The following is a 20,088-nucleotide window of genomic DNA, read 5'->3' as shown; positions in this document are numbered from 1 at the left end:
TAAAAATAGAATAATAAAATTGAAAATGAAAAACAAGAATAAAAATAAGGCCTTTATATTGATACCAAATGCAGAGTAGTTATGTCCTCAGTAACATATACTCTTAATATTTCCATGATCTCGATTATTTCATAATTGTCATAAACTTGTTACCAAAATATCCAAATTATGCAACTTTGCATGTAATACTCTTCTCAGTGTAAATAAATGACTCTTTATAATACTTAATGTTATTATACCCAATACTTATACCATTGTACCTTATTAATATTTCTTTTTTATTAAAATGTGTGAAGAAGAGGTATTAATCTAATGTGATGATGAAGTCAGGATCAAAAACATATTTCCCCCTTAATACCAAAAAATATTGTTTTATGAAATAATTCATTTATCAAACCAAAATGAAAAATAATTAATTTATAAATTATGTGAATTTATACTTGCTTATACCATTATTTGTCTGAAGATGTGTAACCATTAAAATTAATTTGAATATCATAAAATTATCCTTTGGAAAAATTAATTTAAATGTAGATTTTCTTAAACCATTTTGATGTGCGATTGCACCTATCCACAATTAACTAAATCAAGAAATAATTACTAAAGAAATCTAGAAATATATGCTGTGTAGATAATATTTCATTATATCTTAATATTCTAAGAATTTAACTGATCTGCATATTTCTCCTAAAGACAAAGTTTTTCCTCATACAGAACCTCGAGGCGTCTCATACATCAAATGTATCACATTACTCCTAAGCAGCTGCTCATACACGCATCATCTGTCACTCAGACTGTGTCACATATAAGTTCACACCACAGATTTCACATACGAAGGTGTATTTTAACCCAAATTATCCTAATTATCAATGCGCATTGTAAACTATTACATTTAGTATCTTAATATTTCTTGGTAAATTCCCCAAATACACATGACATAAATATATGTTGTATAGCTATACTTGAAACTTTAGGCCTAGGAAAAAAAATTCCTTTGATATGCAAAAGTTGAGACTCCTTAAAAATTCTTTTCCTAAAGAACAAGGACATGGTATACTGGTATACTTATTATTAGAACAAAGTTCAAATTTCACATGCTGTAGTTGTCATTCATGCCATGCAGTAAAGGCATACACACAGAACACATTTTAAATTGTTAGTTATATGAATATTATTTAAGTGTTAAATATATAAAATCATGCAATTATTATAACTTCCTGTGTAAATAAAGGCATAAATCCTTGTAAGAGAATTTTTCGCGATTAAGTCCTGCTTTGAAATGAAAATTCTAAGGAAAAATAAAAGAGAAGGTTAATATATTCATAATTCTAAATATTACTGGAGTAGATTTTAATTTTCACTACAAAATACAGTTCTACAAATTCAAATAAAGAATCTTTTTGTGACGCAATAACACGAGATGCAGGATTTAAAAACCAAAATTTGGTTACAAAAGTCTTTATGAGGGACTGTGTCTTGACATTCTCACTCAGCATTCTATACAGGCGTTCATATATGGACATGAATGTGTAGGTACATTCCTTCCGACCAATCCTTAATTTTTGAAGAATATCAATATCTGGATAATTTTCATTTGATGCACAAAAAATCAGAATTTTTAATCTGTCTTTATCATTTAAGTTCTCATGTGTTTCACCAGATAACTTTAAAGTCAATCTCCTACCAAAATTTACAGGGATCCACATTTTGAACAACTGATTCTTCTCTTCGTTAGTTAAATCAAATTTCTCAGCACAGCTTTCAAAAACCTCAGAGTTTCTACAAACATGGATTTTGTTATCACATGCAGGAATGATTTTGCATATTTTTAACACATTTTTCCTTACTTTACTTCAGAGTTGGGCCTCTGAGTGGTCTATTCTTAGTGGTCCGTCTTTCCCTTGTACGTCCTCTACATCAAATCTGAAGTCTCCTCCTACTTCTCCATCTTGTTCCACGTCTGCAAGGTCACCTTGAATGGCTGCTACAGACACTTGATTACAGTCTTGTTCAATCTCCCTAACTTTACAGCCAATCTCGGGAACATCACTATTTTCCTTCACACAGCAATCATCTTTGGATTTCTCTGACACCGACCTATGAAATATACCATTTGTAGAATATTTTTTAATCTCTTTCTCTATTGAAAAGCTTAGTATCTATCTTTAGATTTTCCACTTCACATTCTGCATATAAGCTGAGCCATAATACTTCTGAATTAGACTCATCTACAGACTTAAATTTCAATTTACTCTGCTTAGAATAACAAGTAATGACATCCATATTTCTTACCTTGAAATATCTCAGCTTGTCGTTCCTTTGATGGACAACGCTGGGCTCTTGTCTTCACACGTCTGGCTTCAGCACGTCTGGCACTTGTAGTACTTCTCAATCCATCTGGCAATTCTTAGTCCTCACTTCTAGGTTCTGTCTGATTCTTGTGAGTAGTGGAGTTCCTCATAACTTGCACATATGACTGACGTTAGCAAAGTTCAATCCCCCTTTTGGGCAAGTTGAGGGAAATCCGCAAAAAAAGTACAAAAATTCAGATCCTGGCTGGCTCGCCAATGTAAAAAATGCGTATTCTTGTATAATACTCAGGACTAGTTACCAGATAAAAATGTAGTGGTTTATTTGAATTCTTCCATCAGAGAAATAACTATTACAGAAAAACATAAAAAATAGGTGAAAGAGAGATTGTCCATTAGTTCATAGCAAAGCAACATGTATTCTTCCTCTCTGGGATCTCACATGGCAAATGGCGTCTGTCTCTCTTAGGCTTCTTACGTAGTAAAGTTACATATCAGCTGTCTGTCCATTCAATGCTATGTACGTGCAGAGATGACATCTTCGCGTCTGTGTCTCAAGATGGGGAGGGAGCAACAGCGACCTCTAGAGTAAGCCCCCACCTTAAATATACATCTTTCAAAGCACGTGATCTCCACATATGGAGTTGACCTTTTACCATGAGCTAATCTTACATATGTAGTGGAGTTGACATTTACCATTTGCTAAAATAGCACATGCAGTGTCAGTGGAAGGCAATTGCCAGAACAGAACTGAGTGTGATAAGAAATTAACAACCAAATTATTAATATTTAACATCTCGTCCCATTATTAATAGATAATGTGTCGGATAGAAGGCCGTCTCCCCTAATTATCAGTTTAGGGTCAGTGTATAAGGAGAGAATGATACATAACAAGAAAAGTCCCAACCCAATATGTCATAGAGTGATCTTGAAGAAAGTCCGGGCACTATGTCCAACGCTTCTTCAGTGTCGGCAGAAACAAGGCACATTGGGATCCCCGGGGTTTCCGCATTTGACATTAATAACAATGTTTTCTCACAAGCTTCTCTGTCCTTAATAAAGCCAACCTGATGGTCGGTAACAATTGGGGGCAGGTAGTGGGAGAGCCGGGCTGTAATCACTTTAGAGAATATTTTCACATCTACAGTAATTAGTGATATTGGATGAAAATTAGGGCAGACATTTGGTTCTTCTCCAGGCTTTCAAAAACAATGTTATGTCAGCCTCAAGTAATTAAGGGGCAGAGAGGGAGTCTTCTGAGATATTACTGAACACTTCTCCTAAAATGGTAATAACTGGGGTGCAAACCTCTTATAAAATCTATTATTGCCTCCATCTGGCCCAGGGTTCTTCCCGATAGGGTATGATTTAATGGCCTCTCCGATCTCTTCCTCAGTGACAGCTTTGTCTAGTTCCTCCAGCTCAGGGGTCTGTAAGGAAGGAAGAGCAGCGTCCATAATATATTTGTCAATTTGTCTTTCCAGAATATTAGGTGGCATGTCGTGGTATTATCCATGGATATTATAGAGCGAGCTATAACAGCAACAACATGCCTCAGCTTTATTTTCTTTATTTTGGATACATACGTATGTCCCTTGCATGCATGGATATAACCTCCTTGCCAATGAGAGACCACATTTATCTGTGGATTCGTACGAGTACCTTCTCATGTGATCTTGGTATTTTCTATACGTTTCATCTATTAACAACTTTATCGTCTTTCTTTTTTCAATCAGATAATTTTTATTGAACAAAACAAAGAATTACTAACATTTTGTTTTTCTTATACAAACATTGTGAGAAAAATAATAAAAAAAATAAAAACCAGTAAACAATACAACAACCGGTTACAATGATATAAATCCCAATTTCGCTCTATAGTAGAGGGTGTACAGCAGTGAATAACGCTGTGCATCCCCTGTAGTCCCAGAGCGTCTCTCCCAAACCCCCCTCCAGCCCCCTTCTCTCTTTCTCCCTACAGTCAGGTTAGAAGTTGAGAGTGAGTGGGAAGGGGCCGATTACAGCACAGCAGAGCAAGGTTGAGGTTGCCCGTGTTGAGTCCAATTACGCCGCAGGCTCCACTCCTGGTGGTGCCCTTCTGGACATTCCTTTAAGGTTCAGCTTTGCAACCATACTGGCCACGTCAAACAAAAATGTTGCCTTCATGGACGCTGTTTGGAGGGTCGTGAGTCATGGGAATCATGCCGCCCAGTCAGTTAACCTGCTAGAGAGATCCTTCGTTGCTCCCAAGCATGACATCACACTCCCTAGGAGGAAGGTTATGCCACTGTGGCGACCATACTCCTGGGGGCGCCACAAGTGCACTGATGCCCAGCCACTGCTCAATGATTCTGCTGGTACATTGACCCAGACCACTACATTCCCCTCGCACTCTACACAGCCTGAATCTGACCCTGATGAAACTCAGGTTACACTTCTCATATAATGTTCCACCTTACACGGTGACAAAGAGGAAGCTGCAGATGAAAATACAGGTTCAGCCCACCTGCCGTCAGAAACACCGCCGTACTATCAGGGGCCCTGTGCCAGTGCCGTCGCCAACGAGTGGGCCCCCCCTGCTTGCTCAGGATCACAGCACTTGCAAGGTTGAAATACTTACCTCTCCCTGCTCCACCGCCATGACGTCTTCCGCGTTTCCTGACACTGATATTCTGATCAGAGAGCGCAATGACATCACGTCTGTATGCCCTCTGCCTAAACAGCCAAGTGCAGTGGGATGGAAGATGGGGACGACAAGGAGTCCTGACTAGTACAGGGATTCCATAGCGAGGAGACTTATTTCATTGTTTTCAATGTTGGGACTGCTATTTTTGGGGAGCACTATACTCTGGAGAATGATAGATGGGGCCCACCATACACTGGAACATTTCAAAGGTGGACATCAGACACTGGAGCAGCATGTACAGGGCCCATTATACACTAGAGCATTAGAAATAGGGTCCATTATGTATGGAGCATTATTTGGGCCCATAAGACAGTGGAGCTTCATCCATGTGGACCAACATATACTGTAGCATTATGTGGAGCTCATCATATACTGTTTCAAACATTATATGGGATCAATGATTCTGTAGGGAGAAATAGATGGGCCTCATTACTCTGTATAGTGCACTATGCGGTGGCCATAATACTGTATGGAGTAATATACTGTCCACTTTTGGAGCTATTGGAGAATTTTAAATGGATATCAGTCATGAGATGTAAGAAGTGAAGTATTTTTCATTGTACTATACCACTATTTCTCTGCCGTATCAGAGCATCATGAGTTGTGGTATGTGTTAAAGGGACGCTCTTTGGCCCAGGGCACATGAAATCCTGGAGCCAGCCCTACCCCCCCCCCGCAACTTTAACCAAATAACCCCCATTTTTCAATGCGTAACTTGTATTATGAAGTAAATAAAGGGTGACAAGCTTCAGGAATAAGAATTTATGGTTTTGGCATTCAAATGGGCACTGTAGGTGTGTTTCCTGTCTTTTTCTCACTCCCGACTTTTCTTCCCCATTGACTTACATTGGGTTTCGTGTTTCAGTCTGTACGAAACCCGACTTTTTCCGTTAGTCGGCCGATCTCACTCGACCCGACTTTTGAGAAAGTCGGGTTTCGCGAAACCCGACTCGACCCGAAAAAAGGCAAAGTCGCTCATCTCTAGTCGCAATAATAGGTGTAGTGTCGCTGTGGGTGTATGGTGCTGCGGGGGCTCTGCCGACATTTTGTGGAAGGCCAGAGCCCCCGCAGTTTATATATTTATTTTTACTCATTTATATAGCGCTATTAATTCCACAGCGCTTTACAGACATTAGTGGCATTGTCCCCAATGAGGCTCACAATCTACATTCCCTATCTTTAGAGACGGACATGGGGCGCGTCTTTCCAGATCACAACATGTCTATTTATCTTTTGGAGATGTGATAAACCTCACCCGTACAATGTATTGGATGCAGTGAATCCGCACGGTTCAGTGATCACATGTGGAGTCACCTATGTTCAATAGCCGGCAGCGGACATGTGCTGCATCCAAAGCGCTGCCAATTCCTGATCGTGTGCACCCGGCCTAAGGAAATAAATCAGTCAATTTCAGAAAAAAACCAAATTCACACAGACACCAGCCAGACACGGACAGCAGCCAGGCATGGACAGCAGCCAGACACGGACAGCAGCCAGGCACGGACAGCAGCCAGGCACGGACAGCAGCCAGGCACGGACAGCAGCCAGGCACGGACAGCAGCCAGGCACGGACAGCAGCCAGACACGGACAGCAGCCAGACACGGACAGCAGCCAGACACGGACAGCAGCCAGACACGGACAGCAACCAGACACGGACAGCAGCCAGGCACGGACACCGGCCAGACATGGACAGCGGACAGAGACGGAGAGCAGCCAGACACGGATGTCGGCCAGACACGTAAACCGACCAGACACGGATGCCGGCCAGACATGTACAGCAGCCAGACACGGAGAGCGGCCAGACACGGAGAGCGGCCAGACACGGACACCGGCCAGACACGGACACCAGCCAGACACGTACAGCAGCCAGACACGGACACTGGCCAGACACGGACAGCGGCCAGACACGGACACCGGCCAGACACGTACAGCAGCCAGACACGGACACCGGCCAGACACGGACAGCGGCCAGACACAGACAGCGGCCAGACACGGACACCGGCCAGATACGTACAGCAGCCAGACACGGACACCGGCCAGACACGGACACCGGCCAGACACGGACACCGGCCAGACACGGACACCGGCCAGACAAGGACACCGGCCAGACATGGACACCGTCACTTTTTTTTTATAAATCTGTTGCTGTCGTCTTTCAGCATTTCTGCATCATTTTTTTCCCTGTTCAAATGAATGGGACACAAAAATGCAAGTGAAAAGGCTGCAAAAAAGCAGAAAATTTCCTGCCAACACTGTAGATCAATCCACAGCAACAATGGTGAGTGTGAACAGACACAACAGGGGATTTCTGAGAATGTAAAAATAATTAGCATGAACTGATAAATCCCCCACGGCTCCAGCACTGATGCTCCGGGGGTCTCTGCCAGTCTCCGCACTGGGCTGCAGTGGTCTTGTGGCTCCGGGGGTCTCTGCCAGTCTCAGCACTAGGCTCCAGGGGTCTTGTGGCTCCGGGGGTCTCTGCTAGTCTCAGCACTGGGCTGCAGTGGTCTTGTGGCCCCGGGGGTCTCTGGCAGTCTCAGCACTGGGCTGCAGTGGTCTTGTGGCCCCGGGGGTCTCTGGCAGTCTTAGCACTGGGCTGCAGTGGTCTTGTGGCTCGGGCAGTCTCCGTCAGTCTCAGCACTGGGCTGCAGTGGTCTTGTGGCTCCTGGAGTCTCAGTCAGTTTTAGGACTAGGCTGCAGTGGTCTTGTGGCTTTGGCAGTCTCCATCAGTCTTAGCAATAGGCTGCCAGGGTCTTGTGGCTGTGGGGGTCTCCATCAGTCTCAGCACTGAGCTGCAGGGGTCTTGTGGCTTCACCTTATATTATGTGACTGTACGGCCCCTTCACACGACCTATCATGTTTATCACAGATGCCACGTGTCCCCTATTTGACTTATGGTGCTGCTCTCATGTCCGTGTTTCCCCAGCAGCACAGATGACAAAGGGCCAATACAAGTCTATGGGTCCGTGTAAACGTGCCATCCGTGTGCTGTACATGTGCCATCCGTGTGCTGTACATGTGCCATCCGTGTGCTGTACGTGTGCCGTCCGTGTGCTGTATGTGTGCCGTCCGTGTGCCGTACATAAGCCGTCCGTGTGCTGTACATGTGCCGTCTGTGTGCCGTACGTGTGCCGTCCATGTGTTGTACATGTGCTGTCCGTGTGCCGTACATGTGCCGCCCGTGTGCCATACATGTGCCGCCCGTGTGCCGTAAATGTGCTGTCCGTGTGCTGTACATGAGCCGTCCGTGTGCTGTCCGTGTGCCGTCCGTGTGTTGTACATGTGCCTCCCGTGTGCCGTAAATGTGCTGTCCGTGTGCTGTACATGAGCCGTCCGTGTGCTGTCCGTGTGCCGTCCGTGTGCTGTACATGTGCCATCCGTGTGCTGTACATGTGCCGTCCGTGCTTAACATGGAAAGTCTATGAGAAGCTTTGTAATTCCATTTCCATTGTCCATACGGATGACCAAGATCAGAGTCTCATTATCCTGAGTAGAGAAGCTCCAGGGACAAAGACCCCGTCTGGTCCTAACACGCTGGGGGTCCGGAGTATCCAGCCACGGGGCCCGGATTCCCTCTTTTGTGGCCCCAGCGTTTCTTGTAGAATAAATCCCTTTCTCACACAGTCCTGTAGTAATGACTTTGTTCTCACGTTTTGTAGGAGGGTTCGTCTGACTCCATCTTATGTTATCAGTATAAGTGCGAGAGACGAGAGACGGACGACCGCAGTTTCACCGTGTGTCTGGCATCAGTTCTACAGTGTGTGAGACATGGGGTCTGTGACCAAAGCTGGGGGTATATGGGTATATAGAGCATACACAGGGGTCTGTGACTGAAGCTGGGGTATACAGGTGTATGCAGTGTACACAGAGGGGTCTGTGACCGAAGCTGGGGGTATACAGTGTACACAGGCGTCTGCGACCGAAGCTGGGTGTATACAGTGTACACAGGTGTCTGTGACCGAAGCTGGGGTATACGGGTGCATACAGTGTACACTGAGGAGTCTGTGACTGAAGCTGGGGGTATACAGGTGTATGCAGTGTACACAGAGGGGTCTGTGACCAAAGCTGGGGGTATACGGGTGAATACAGTGTACACTGAGGGGTCTGTGACCGAAGCAGGGGGTATACGGGTGTATACAGCATACACAGAGGAGTCTGTGACCAAAGCTGGGGGTATACGGGTGTATACAGCGTACACTGAGGGGTCTGCAACCGAAGATGTGGTATACGGGTGTATACAGTGTACACAGGGGTCTGCGACTGGACCTGGGGGTATACGGGTGTATACAGTGTACACAGGGGTCTGTGACCGAAGCTGGAGGTATACGGGTGTATACAGTGTACACAGAGGGGTCTGTGACTGAAGATGGGGGTATATGAGTTTATACAGCGTACACAGAGGGGTCTGTGACCGAACCTGGGGATATACGAGTGTATACAGTGTACACAGGGGTCTGTGACTGAAGATGGGGGTATACGGGTTTATACAGCGTACCCAGAGGGGTCTGTGACTGAAGATGGGGGTATTCGGGTTTATACAGTGCACACACAGGGGTCTGTGACCGAACCTGGGGGTATACGGGTTTATACAGTGTATACAGGGGTCTGCGACTGAAGCTGGGGGTATACGGGTGTATACGGTGTACACAGAGAGGTCTGTGACCGAAGCTGGGGTATACGGGTGTATACAGCGTACACTGAGGGGTCTGCAACCGAAGATGTGGTATACGGGTGTATACAGTGTACACAGGGGTCTGCGACTGAACCTGGGGGTATACGGGTGTATACAGTGTACACGTGTCTGTGACCGAAGCTGGGGGTATACGGGTGTATACAGTGTACACAGAGGGGTCTGTGACTGAAGATGGGGTATACGGGTTTATACAGCGTACACAGAGGGGTCTGTGACTGAAGATGGGGGTATACGGGTTTATACAGCGTACACAGAGGGGTCTGTGACTGAAGATGGGGGTATACGGGTATATACAGCGTACACAGAGGGGTCTGCGACCGAAGCTGGGGCTATACGGGTGTGTACAATGTATACAGGGGTCTGCGACCAAAGCTGGGGGTATACGGGTGTGTACAGTGTATACAGGGGTCTGCGAGTGAACCTGGGGGTATACGGGTGTGTACAGTGTATCCAGGGGTCTGCGATTAAAGCTGGGGGTATGCGGGTGTATAGTGTACACAGGGGTCTGCGACTGAACCTGGGGGTATACGGGTGTATAGTGTACACAGGGGTCTGTGACTGATCTGGGGGTATACGGGTGTATAGTGTACACAGGGGTCTGCGACTGATCTGGGGGTATACGGGTGTATAGTGTACACAGGGGTCTGCGACTGAAGCTGGGGGTATACGGGTGTATAGTGTACACAGGGGTCTGCAACTGAAGCTGGGGGTATACGGGTGTATAGTGTACACAAGAGTCTGTAACTGAAGATGGGGATATACATAGTACAAAGAGGTGTCCGCACAAAGGCGGCTCCGCTCTGTATACCCTGTACACACATGGCTCTGCTCAGTACACCTCGTACACACACGGCTCCACTTTGCACACCTCGTACACACACAGCTCCGCTCTGCACACCTTGTACACATACGGCTCCTCTCCGTACACGTTATACACACACGGCTCCGCTCCTTACACCTCGTACACACGCGGCTCCTCTCTGTACACGTTATACACACACGGCTCCGCTCCGTACACACGGCTCCGCTCAGTACACCTCGTACACACGCGGCTCCGCTCCATACACCTCGTACACACGCGGCTTTGCTCCGTACACCTCATACACACGCGGCTCCGCTCCGTACACCTCGTACACACAGGGCTCCGCTCTGTACACCTCGTACACACGGCTCCGCGCCGTACACCTCGTACACACACGGCTCCGCTCCGTACACCTCGTACACACGCGGCTCCACTCTGTACACCTCGTACACACACGGCTCCGCTCCGTACACCTCGTACACACACGGCTCCGCTCCGTACACCTCGTACACACGCGGCTCCGCTCTGTACACCTCGTACACACAGGGCTCCGCTCCGTACACCTCGTACACACACGGCTCCGCTCTGTACACCTCGTACACACACGGCTCCGCTCCGTACACCTCGTACACACACGGCTCCGCTCCGTACACCTCGTACACACAGGGCTCCGCTCCGTACACCTCGTACACACACGGCTCCGCTCCGTACACCTCGTACACACGCGGCTCCGCTCCGTACACCTCGTACACACACGGCTCCGCTCCGTACACCTCGTACACACGCGGCTCCGCTCTTTACACCTCGTACACACAGGGCTCCGCTCCGTACACCTCGTACACACGGCTCCGCTCCGTACACCTCGTACACACAGGGCTCCGCTCCGTACACCTCGTACACACACGGCTCCGCTCCGTACACCTCGTACACACACGGCTCCGCTCCGTACACCTCGTACACACACGGCTCCGCTCCGTACACCTCGTACACATGTGGTAGGGGGCTGGGCTAGGGGGGTGGACCACTGCTTACCAGACGAGGCAAAGACGAGACGGAGACAGCTTCCACTTCCACTTGTAACAGTTCCGGATTTATTTGTCGTCCTCTGACGACCACCAAACATGCACCGCAGCGTCTTTACACCACTGTATCACCAGGCCCGGGTACCTATTCTTCAGCTCCAGTAATGCATCTCGCGGATCTTTCACTGGGGGCTGTCCTAGACCAATCTACCCCCAGCGCTTCACCTGCCCGAGGTCGTCTTCGAATCGGTACCCCCGGGGCCTCGTCTGTCCTGCGGTTCGTTGAGTCAGGGTCTCCCCCTGACTGTCTCTTCTCCTTGCCTGTCCTGCAGTCCGTCAGGTCAGGGCCACCCCCTGACTGTCTCTCATTTGTCCGTCCCCCTGGCCGAGCTCTTCTCACTTTCTCCGTCTTCTTCTGAGCTCCTCCCGGGACTAGACTCTCCTGGAGCCCCGCCTTCTTCTATTTATCCCCTCTCACAGGGGAATTTCCCACCCCGGCTCCTATCTCCCCGCCCCCCATGACTATGCAGTTTCTATAGCCCTAAGCTGATGTAAAGTCCTGTACTACTCTCCCCTGCCATCTTGTGGTCATTTCACAGTACTGCACTCCCTTTTCTGTCTTTCCCTACTGTTACCTCTCTAACCTGTCAATCTCTGTCCCTAGTGCACAAACCGTCCCCTCCTTCTACCAGTCACATCTGTCCGTAAAGTCACCTTCCCCACACACACGCGGCTCCGCTCCGTACACCTCGTACACACATGGCTCCGCTCCGTACACCTCGTACACACATGGCTCCGCTCCGTACACCTCGTACACACACGGCTTTTCTACATCCACCCTGTAAACCCCTCTTGACCCCACACATAAACTTCAAAGTCCTGCACACACTGAGGCCCCTGATCATGTGACCTGACCCCTGACTCCTCCCCTCCTGTGACCTCATCACAGGTCCTGTGCGCACAGAGCAGCTGTAGAAATCTCCGGCCTCGGGGGTCTCACCAGACTTCGCTCTTTTCTTGCAGGGGCCGCAGTGGATTTCATCCTGGATCCATAGAGCTGAATAGAGGAGCGATGTTCCTTCACTCTGATGGGAATTGATGGTGACGTTTGTCCAACGTCCACGTTACCGAGTAAATCCCCCCAGGACTGCAGCCGGTAAAGACCCCGATATCCACAGGTGTCCCCTCTAATTGGGGGAAAGGGATAGAAAAGCCTCTTATCCCGAGGGGAAACCCTGTACATGGAGACATCGGCCTCAGATCTCTCCTGTCCTGTTCTTCCAGAAAAGCCTCAAACTTCTGTGTGTGACTCAGAGCTGAGATCTAACGGGAGAGAAGATTCCAGTGCGGGGAAGACGGGAAACCTTCATATAGACGGCCGGTGGGGATGGAGGCAGTGACCGACTCTGGCCAAATCTGTCTCTAGAGCCGCAGTAGAAGATGAAGATGTCGTCCTCATCATGAAGGAGTTATTTCTCATGTCGCGTGTAATGAATATCTCCTGCAGTATTGCTAATGCCGATTCCAGTGCCGGTAATGAGACGAGAATTAGCGTTATGGAAGATGAGTCTATGAGGAACGTGTTCAGCTGCCGACTCCGAGGAGGAAACTGCTTGTTGTCTGTGGCCTAAATATATAGGTTTTATTAGTAGATGTCAGGGAAGAAAACTAAACCCTGTAAGATAATAAATCTCCTCATATGATTCCCTTATTATCTCCAGTAATTGTATTATTACACAGGATTCTTATGATGTTACATCGGATCATCTTCTTCTCATTCAGGTCTCTACAATATCGGATCCTCTCAGTGAAGATCTTCTACAAAAGAGAATTTTCCTGATTTACCCATCAAGGATGGATATGGACAGAGACAAGATGGCGGAGAGGATGTTACACCTCACCCTAGAGATCCTCTTCCGTCTCACTGGAGAGGTGAGAGATTCTGAGGACGTCACATTACATCATTCTTATCTATGGGAATAACAGATGGACAGAACTGGAGAGGTGAGGACTCTGGGAATGTCTGTAGTGAGATTTATTACTGTGTCTCTCCATAACCAGGATTACACAGTGGTGAAGAAGACCTCTAGTGATCGCTGTCAGGACCCTGTGTCTGAGGGATGAGGAAGACCCCTGAGCCCAATCACGGGGCCTCCACCTCACCCCCTGATCCATGAGGACATCAATGACCAGAAGATCCTAGAACTCATCTACAAGATGATTGAGCTGCTGACTGGAGAGGTGACACTGCTGGGACATTATACTGTAACACTATGAAGGGATCGGGGGGATGACGGTATCATTGTATGTGTCAGGTTCCTATAAGGTGTCAGGATGTCGCTGTCTATTTCTCCATGGAGGAGTGGGAGTATTTAGAAGGACACAGAGATCTGTACAAGAACGTCATAATGGAGGTTCCCCAGCCCCTCACATCTCCAGGTAATAGACAGGACTAAATACACACGGCCTATAATTATCTGTATGTAGAGAATGAATTCAGTCCCTGTATGTGTTTCCTCCAGATCTATCCAGTAAGAGGACAACACCAGAGAGATGTCCCCGTCCTCTTCTTCCACAGGACTGTAACCAAGAAGATCCCAGTGCTCCTCAGGATCATCAGGTAGATGAGAGAAGGTGTCAGGAGATCTCCCCTATGATGTGTAGACGGCTGTGAAGGTCTTGTGCTCAGTCTTGTTTTATCCACCAGTATTATATGTTTTATACTTGTGTAATGAGAACGGTGGAGATGGCAGGATTAGAGCTGATCATAGATGGGACTTCTCCATCTGTCTGTGACTTTTACAATATTTGTTTCAGGGTGAAGATCTGACCCATATTAATACTACAGAGACATATGTGAGGGGTGATGAGTGGTGTAAAGAGGAGATTCCCACATATGACTACCCAGGTGAGTAGTAACCACTGAATGCAGAGAAGTCACAGATTCCTCTCAGTCACCGGCTGTGGCTGCTTTATCGGTGGTGTAGTCCGGCCGTATTACCATGGTCACCATTTTGCCTCTAGACCACAACATTCTCCTCCACCCAAAACTGTTCAAATGACTTTGGACATTGAAAGCCCTTTTCTATAGAACTTACAACCTGGAGGATCCACCTACCCCCTGGGATTAGGAGACGCTGACCGTTACCTGCCCAGATATGTAACTATAAAGCCAAATGACAGCGTATGTAGAATGTGCTGACAAGTTAGAAAATCACTTGATGAAAAATATTATGATTGGCCTATAAGAGAAAGCGGAGGGTAATGATGCTGTTGGCTTCATAGAATCCTGAGATCTAATTTCAGGGCTGAAATCTCATATCCTGAGATCTTGTTACCGAGATCTCCATCTGCGCATGTGCCGCCCCCCAGCAGCCATATTCACAGAGTCCACCACACAGGAGGAAACCACGGACATGCGGGGGGCTCTGGACTTTCACGAAAAGTCAGCAGAGTCTCCCCGCAGCGGCGGACTCTCCAGGCAGCAGCAGCGGCGGACACCCAGAGCAGCGGCAGCAGCATTGGCGGTGGCCACCCCAGGCAGCAGCGCCAGGCACCCCAGCAGCACCAAACACTCGCAGCGGGGCACTGCTCATCGGACACCCCCTCATCCCACCCTGCGGCCTGCAGCATCACTCCCCACTCCTGCCTCCTCCAGCAGTGACCCTGGGACCCCGCTTCACCATAGCAGTAAGACGCATGGATTATAAGAAGCGCCACCATGTTATTAAAAAAAAATATTCCTATTTTTCTCCTCAAAATTTGGGGTGCGTCTTATAATCCAAAAAATACCTCCAACATGTTTTTTTATTCTAGTTCTTTTTGTACAGGTTCATTTTGTATGGTAGTCTGATGATGGTGGGATCGGCCTGCCTCACTTATGTGAGTCTGCAACTACCTGGTAGCCTTTAAAATAAGGTCTCCATTACCTCTGCCAAATGGCTGAGATCTAAATTTAAGACACATCAGCTCTGCACTATTATAAAAAGTTCTCTATGAATGTTTAATCTTTCTTCTTGAAACTCATCTGACAGAAAATATTGGCCCTTACGATAGTTTAGATTGCCAAGAACCACCGAGCCCCATACTCTAATTACCCAGAGAGTTTTCACCAGGATAATAGGAAACAAATGGACCTTACAAATTATTTCCCAATGTCTCTTCAATCCAACAATCCCCTATATATGGTTGTACACTACTTTCTGGGCACATGGTAGGGGTAAGAAAGGAAGGAGCGCCATTTAGCTATTCGCACACAGATCTTGATGGAATAGTTTACACACACGATGTATTGGGAGCACTGTTAGTGATCACCTGGCAGATCAGAAGATGGCCACCATGAGAAGGCTTGGCTCCATCTACTCTATTTTCCAGATCCCAGTGATTGCCTTGCTCATCATCCTTTAACCCCTCTTCATGGATCTGGACTTACAGAGACCCCTAGGCTTGGGCCATGGTGTTACCTGCTACTCTGTGGAGTGAGATGGCAAGAAGAATAGTCAGGTAGTTAGTCATAACCAGGAGGGCAGAGAAAATACAAAATCAGAAGACACAAGTGTAGTCAGTAAGCGGGCTGGGATTACACCAGGAAACAAATACACCAGCTGAGCACAGAGGACTGAACCAGAGGAGAACAAGGCTGTATCTGGCAGATTCCGGGAATAGGCTTCAAGCTTTAGTAGGGTTTGGTGCTTTCTAATTGGCTTAAGCGGGTAGTAGATTGCTACCAGATTGCTGGACAGCACATAAACCCATACTGCCAGGCTGGATGAAACTACTGGTCTCAGGCACCCTAATCTTAGTGGCTGGACAGAGCCAGCGCCACCCAGAGCTTCTGGTTTCGACGTCTCTTCTATTACCAGCAACGCCTGCACCATAAATAAGGCGCTGCTTGGTGATGGAATCAAACATCGCAGGAGCAGATTCCAGTGGAGAGGGGACACACCATCTGCAGATGCCCTAATATAACACAATTACAGGAAACTAAAGCAGTAGAAATCCCCATAAAGTGACTCCATTATGGAAATTATAACCCTCAGTGAATTATTCTATGGGAGTAGTGACACTTTACGGAAATTAGCTCGCACTGGATGTTGCAACATGAAAATTGCACATTTGCCATTTTATTATCCAACACATAATGCCCAGATTGTGCTCCAGGAAACACACACCGTAAATTAAGTGGGTTCTTCTCACTATAGTAATGCCAAATATACGGATGCTAAATATGGTTTGGGCGCACTACAAGGCTCAGAAGAGAGTGGATATTTGACTTTGGGAGAGCGGATATTGCTGGATCGGTTTATGGAAGCCATGTTGCTTTTCAAGAGCTTTTGACCCACAAATATTGTGGAAACCTTTTGGTTTTCCTCTGACAGATGATGGACCTTAGTGGTGTCTTGTGTTTCCGTGAGATGAGTAGAAGTTTTATTGGTATAATTTTTACCTATATAACATTGTTTGGTGGCTTTTTATTCCATGTTTGGGAAGCAGAATGAACAAACCATTGAACACCATGATGCGCTGGTTCATGCTATGAGGCTTTCGATTAGACTGTGAACTGTCATTGTCTTGGAGAATAATTCAGTATTTTTAAAAAGCTTGTATTTTTTATGGACAGCTTAAGTAGAAATGTTCAAAAGTATAAAATGTGAAGATATTTTATTCAAAATTATTAATTGGTTTTATTTTTAGCAGATGACTGTACCAGGAGATCAGAGGGAACGCTGACATCTTCAATTTTTAAATCTGATGATCTTGAGATATCACAGGACCCAATTGAAGTTAATGCCATTACTCCAGATATACCATCATCCCTTCATAGCCAAGATCTGTCATCTAATACTTTGAAACAGGTCCCATCTTTTGGTTCATTACCAACTACTAAGAAAAATCAAAGTCACGATATAAGCATTAAAAAATTAATTGATTCTAAAGGAAAGGAGCTATTTTCATATTCAGAATATGGAAATAGTTTTCTTGAAAAGACTTGTCTTACACATGAAAAAATTCACATAACAGACAATAGATTTTCCTGTTCACAATGTGGGAAATGCTGTACAAAGAAATCACATTTGGATAAGCACCAAAGAACTCACACAAGGGAGAAACCTTTTTGCTGTTCAGAATGTGGGAAATTTTTTAACCAGAAATCAGATTTGGTTAGGCACCAAAGAACTCACACAGGGGAGAAGCCTTTTTCCTGTTTAGAATGTGGGAAATGTTTTGTGAGGAAATCATCTCTTCTTAGTCACCAAAAAACTCACACAGGGGAGAAGCCTTTTTCATGTTCAGAATGTGGGAAATGTTTTAACCAGAAATCTAATTTTGTTACACACCAGAAAACTCACACAGGAGAGAAGCCTTTTTCATGTTCAGAATGTGGGAAATGTTTTAACCAGAAATCTAATTTTGTTACACACCAGAAAACTCACACAGGAGAGAAGCCTTTTTCATGTTCAGAATGTGGGAAATGTTTTAACCATAAAGGGAATCTTGTTACACACCAAATAACTCACACAGGGGAGAAGCCTTTTTCATGTTCAGAATGTGGGAAATGTTTTAACAAGAAATCTAATTTTGTTACACACCAGAAAACTCACACAGGAGAGAAGCCTTTTTCATGTTCAGAATGTGGGAAATGTTTTAACCAGAAATCTAATTTTGTTACACACCAGAAAACTCACACAGGGGAGAAGCCTTTTTCATGTTCAGAATGTGGGAAATGTTTTAACCAGAAATCTAATTTTGTTACACACCAGAAAACTCACACAGGAGAGAAGCCTTTTTCATGTTCAGAATGTGGGAAATGTTTTAACCATAAAGGGAATCTTGTTACACACCAAATAACTCACACAGGGGAGAAGCCTTTTTCATGTTCAGAATGTGGGAAATGTTTTAACAAGAAATCTAATTTTGTTACACACCAGAAAACTCACACAGGGGAGAAGCTTTTTTCCTGTTCAGAATGTTGGAAATGTTTTAGCCAGAAATCAGATTTGTTTAAGCACCAAAGAACTCACACAGGGGAGAAGCCTTTTTCCTGCTCAGAATGTGGGAAATGTTTTATCCAGAAATCAGATTTGTTTAAGCACCAAAGAACTCACACGGGGGAGAAGCCTTTTTCCTGTTCAGAATGTGGGAAATGTTTTAACAAGAAATCTAATTTTGTTACACACCAGAAAACTCACACAGGGGAGAAGCTTTTTTTCCTGTTCAGAATGTTGGAAATGTTTTAGCCAGAAATCAGATTTGTTTAAGCACCAAAGAACTCACACAGGGGAGAAGCCTTTTTCCTGCTCAGAATGTGGGAAATGTTTTATCCAGAAATCAGATTTGTTTAAGCACCAAAGAACTCACACAGGGGAGAAGCCTTTTTCCTGCTCAGAATGTGGGAAATGTTTTATCCAGAAATCAGATTTGTTTAAGCACCAAAGAACTCACACAGGGGAGAAGCCTTTTTCCTGTTCAGAATGAGGGAAATGTTTTGCACATAAATCACATTTTGTTACTCACCATAAAACTCACACAGGCGAGAAACCTTTTTCCTGTTCAGAATGTGGGAAATGTTTTAACCAGAAATCAGATTTGGTTAGTCACCATAGAACCCACACAGGCGAGAAGCCTTTTTCCTGTTCAGAATGCGGGAAATGTTTTACCCAGAAATCAAATTTGATTAAGCACCAAAGAACACACACAGGGGAGAAGCCTTTTTCCTGTTCAGAATGTGAGAAGTATTTTAACTGGAAATCAGATTTGTTTAAGCATCAAAGAACTCACACGGGGGAGAATCCTTTCTCCTCTTCAGAATGTGGGAAATGTTTTGTGAGGAAATCATCTCTTCTTAGTCATAGTAACATAGTAACATAGTTTTGAAGGCTGAAGGAAGACCTTATGTCCATCTAGTTCAGCCTATTTTTAGTGCAGCTGTTCTGCATTGTTGATCCTGGGGAAGGCAAAAAACCCACAGAGTAGAAGCCAATTTTCTCCATAGGGAAAAAAATTCCTTCCCCTAAGCTGGGTCAACCATCTACCTATAATATTCTGTTATTCGTAACCTTCTATACTGTTACTCACAAGAAAAGCATCCATTCCTTTCTTAAATTCATTCAGTGAGTTGGCCATCACCACTTCCTCAGGAAGAGAACTCCAGAGCCTCACTGCTCTTACCGTGAAGAACCCTCTTCTATGCTGGTGCAGAAATTGTCTTTCCTCCAAACGAAGAGAATGCCCCCTTGTTCTTGTCACAGTCCTTGGTACAAACAGTTCATTGGAGAGATCTCTGTATTGCCCTCTGATATACTTGAACATATTTATTAGTTCTCCCCTAAGTCTTCTCTTTTCTAGAGTAAATAGACCTAATTTTGATAACCTTTCTGGGTATTGTAGTGAACCAACTCCATTTATCATTTTAGTAGCCCGCCTTTGAACCCTTTCAAGTTCAGTAATGTCTTTCTTGAGCATCGGCGTCCAAAATTACACACAATACTCCTAGTGTGGTCTGACGAGTGATTTGTACAGAGGGAGAATTATGTTTTCATCTCGTGTCCCCAGACCTCTTCTAATGCATACCATG

The 20,088-nt window shown here is 45.6% G+C and overlaps 1 long non-coding RNA gene and 1 pseudogene across 1 annotated transcript; one reads left to right on the top strand and one right to left on the bottom strand.

Annotated features, from left to right (window-relative positions):
* Positions 1-1,410: 1,410 nt before the first annotated feature.
* On the bottom strand, positions 1,411-4,072 carry LOC141076203 (uncharacterized). Its single transcript, XR_012227443.1, has 3 exons — positions 3,618-4,072; positions 2,293-2,659; positions 1,411-2,097 (listed from the first exon to the last, which is right to left on the bottom strand). It is a non-coding gene; the product is annotated as an uncharacterized lncRNA (long non-coding RNA).
* Positions 4,073-17,191: 13,119 nt separating this feature from the next.
* On the top strand, positions 17,192-19,883 carry LOC141076228 (uncharacterized; annotated as a pseudogene).
* Positions 19,884-20,088: the final 205 nt, after the last annotated feature.

Source organism: Dendrobates tinctorius, unplaced genomic scaffold, assembly GCF_039654945.1.
Source record: "Dendrobates tinctorius isolate UK_male_01 unplaced genomic scaffold, ASM3965494v1 ptg000395l, whole genome shotgun sequence".
Lineage (NCBI taxonomy): Eukaryota > Metazoa > Chordata > Amphibia > Anura > Dendrobatidae > Dendrobates > Dendrobates tinctorius.
The sequence above is the reverse complement of the archived record's forward strand: the minus strand, read 5'-3'. Positions and strand labels throughout refer to the sequence as shown.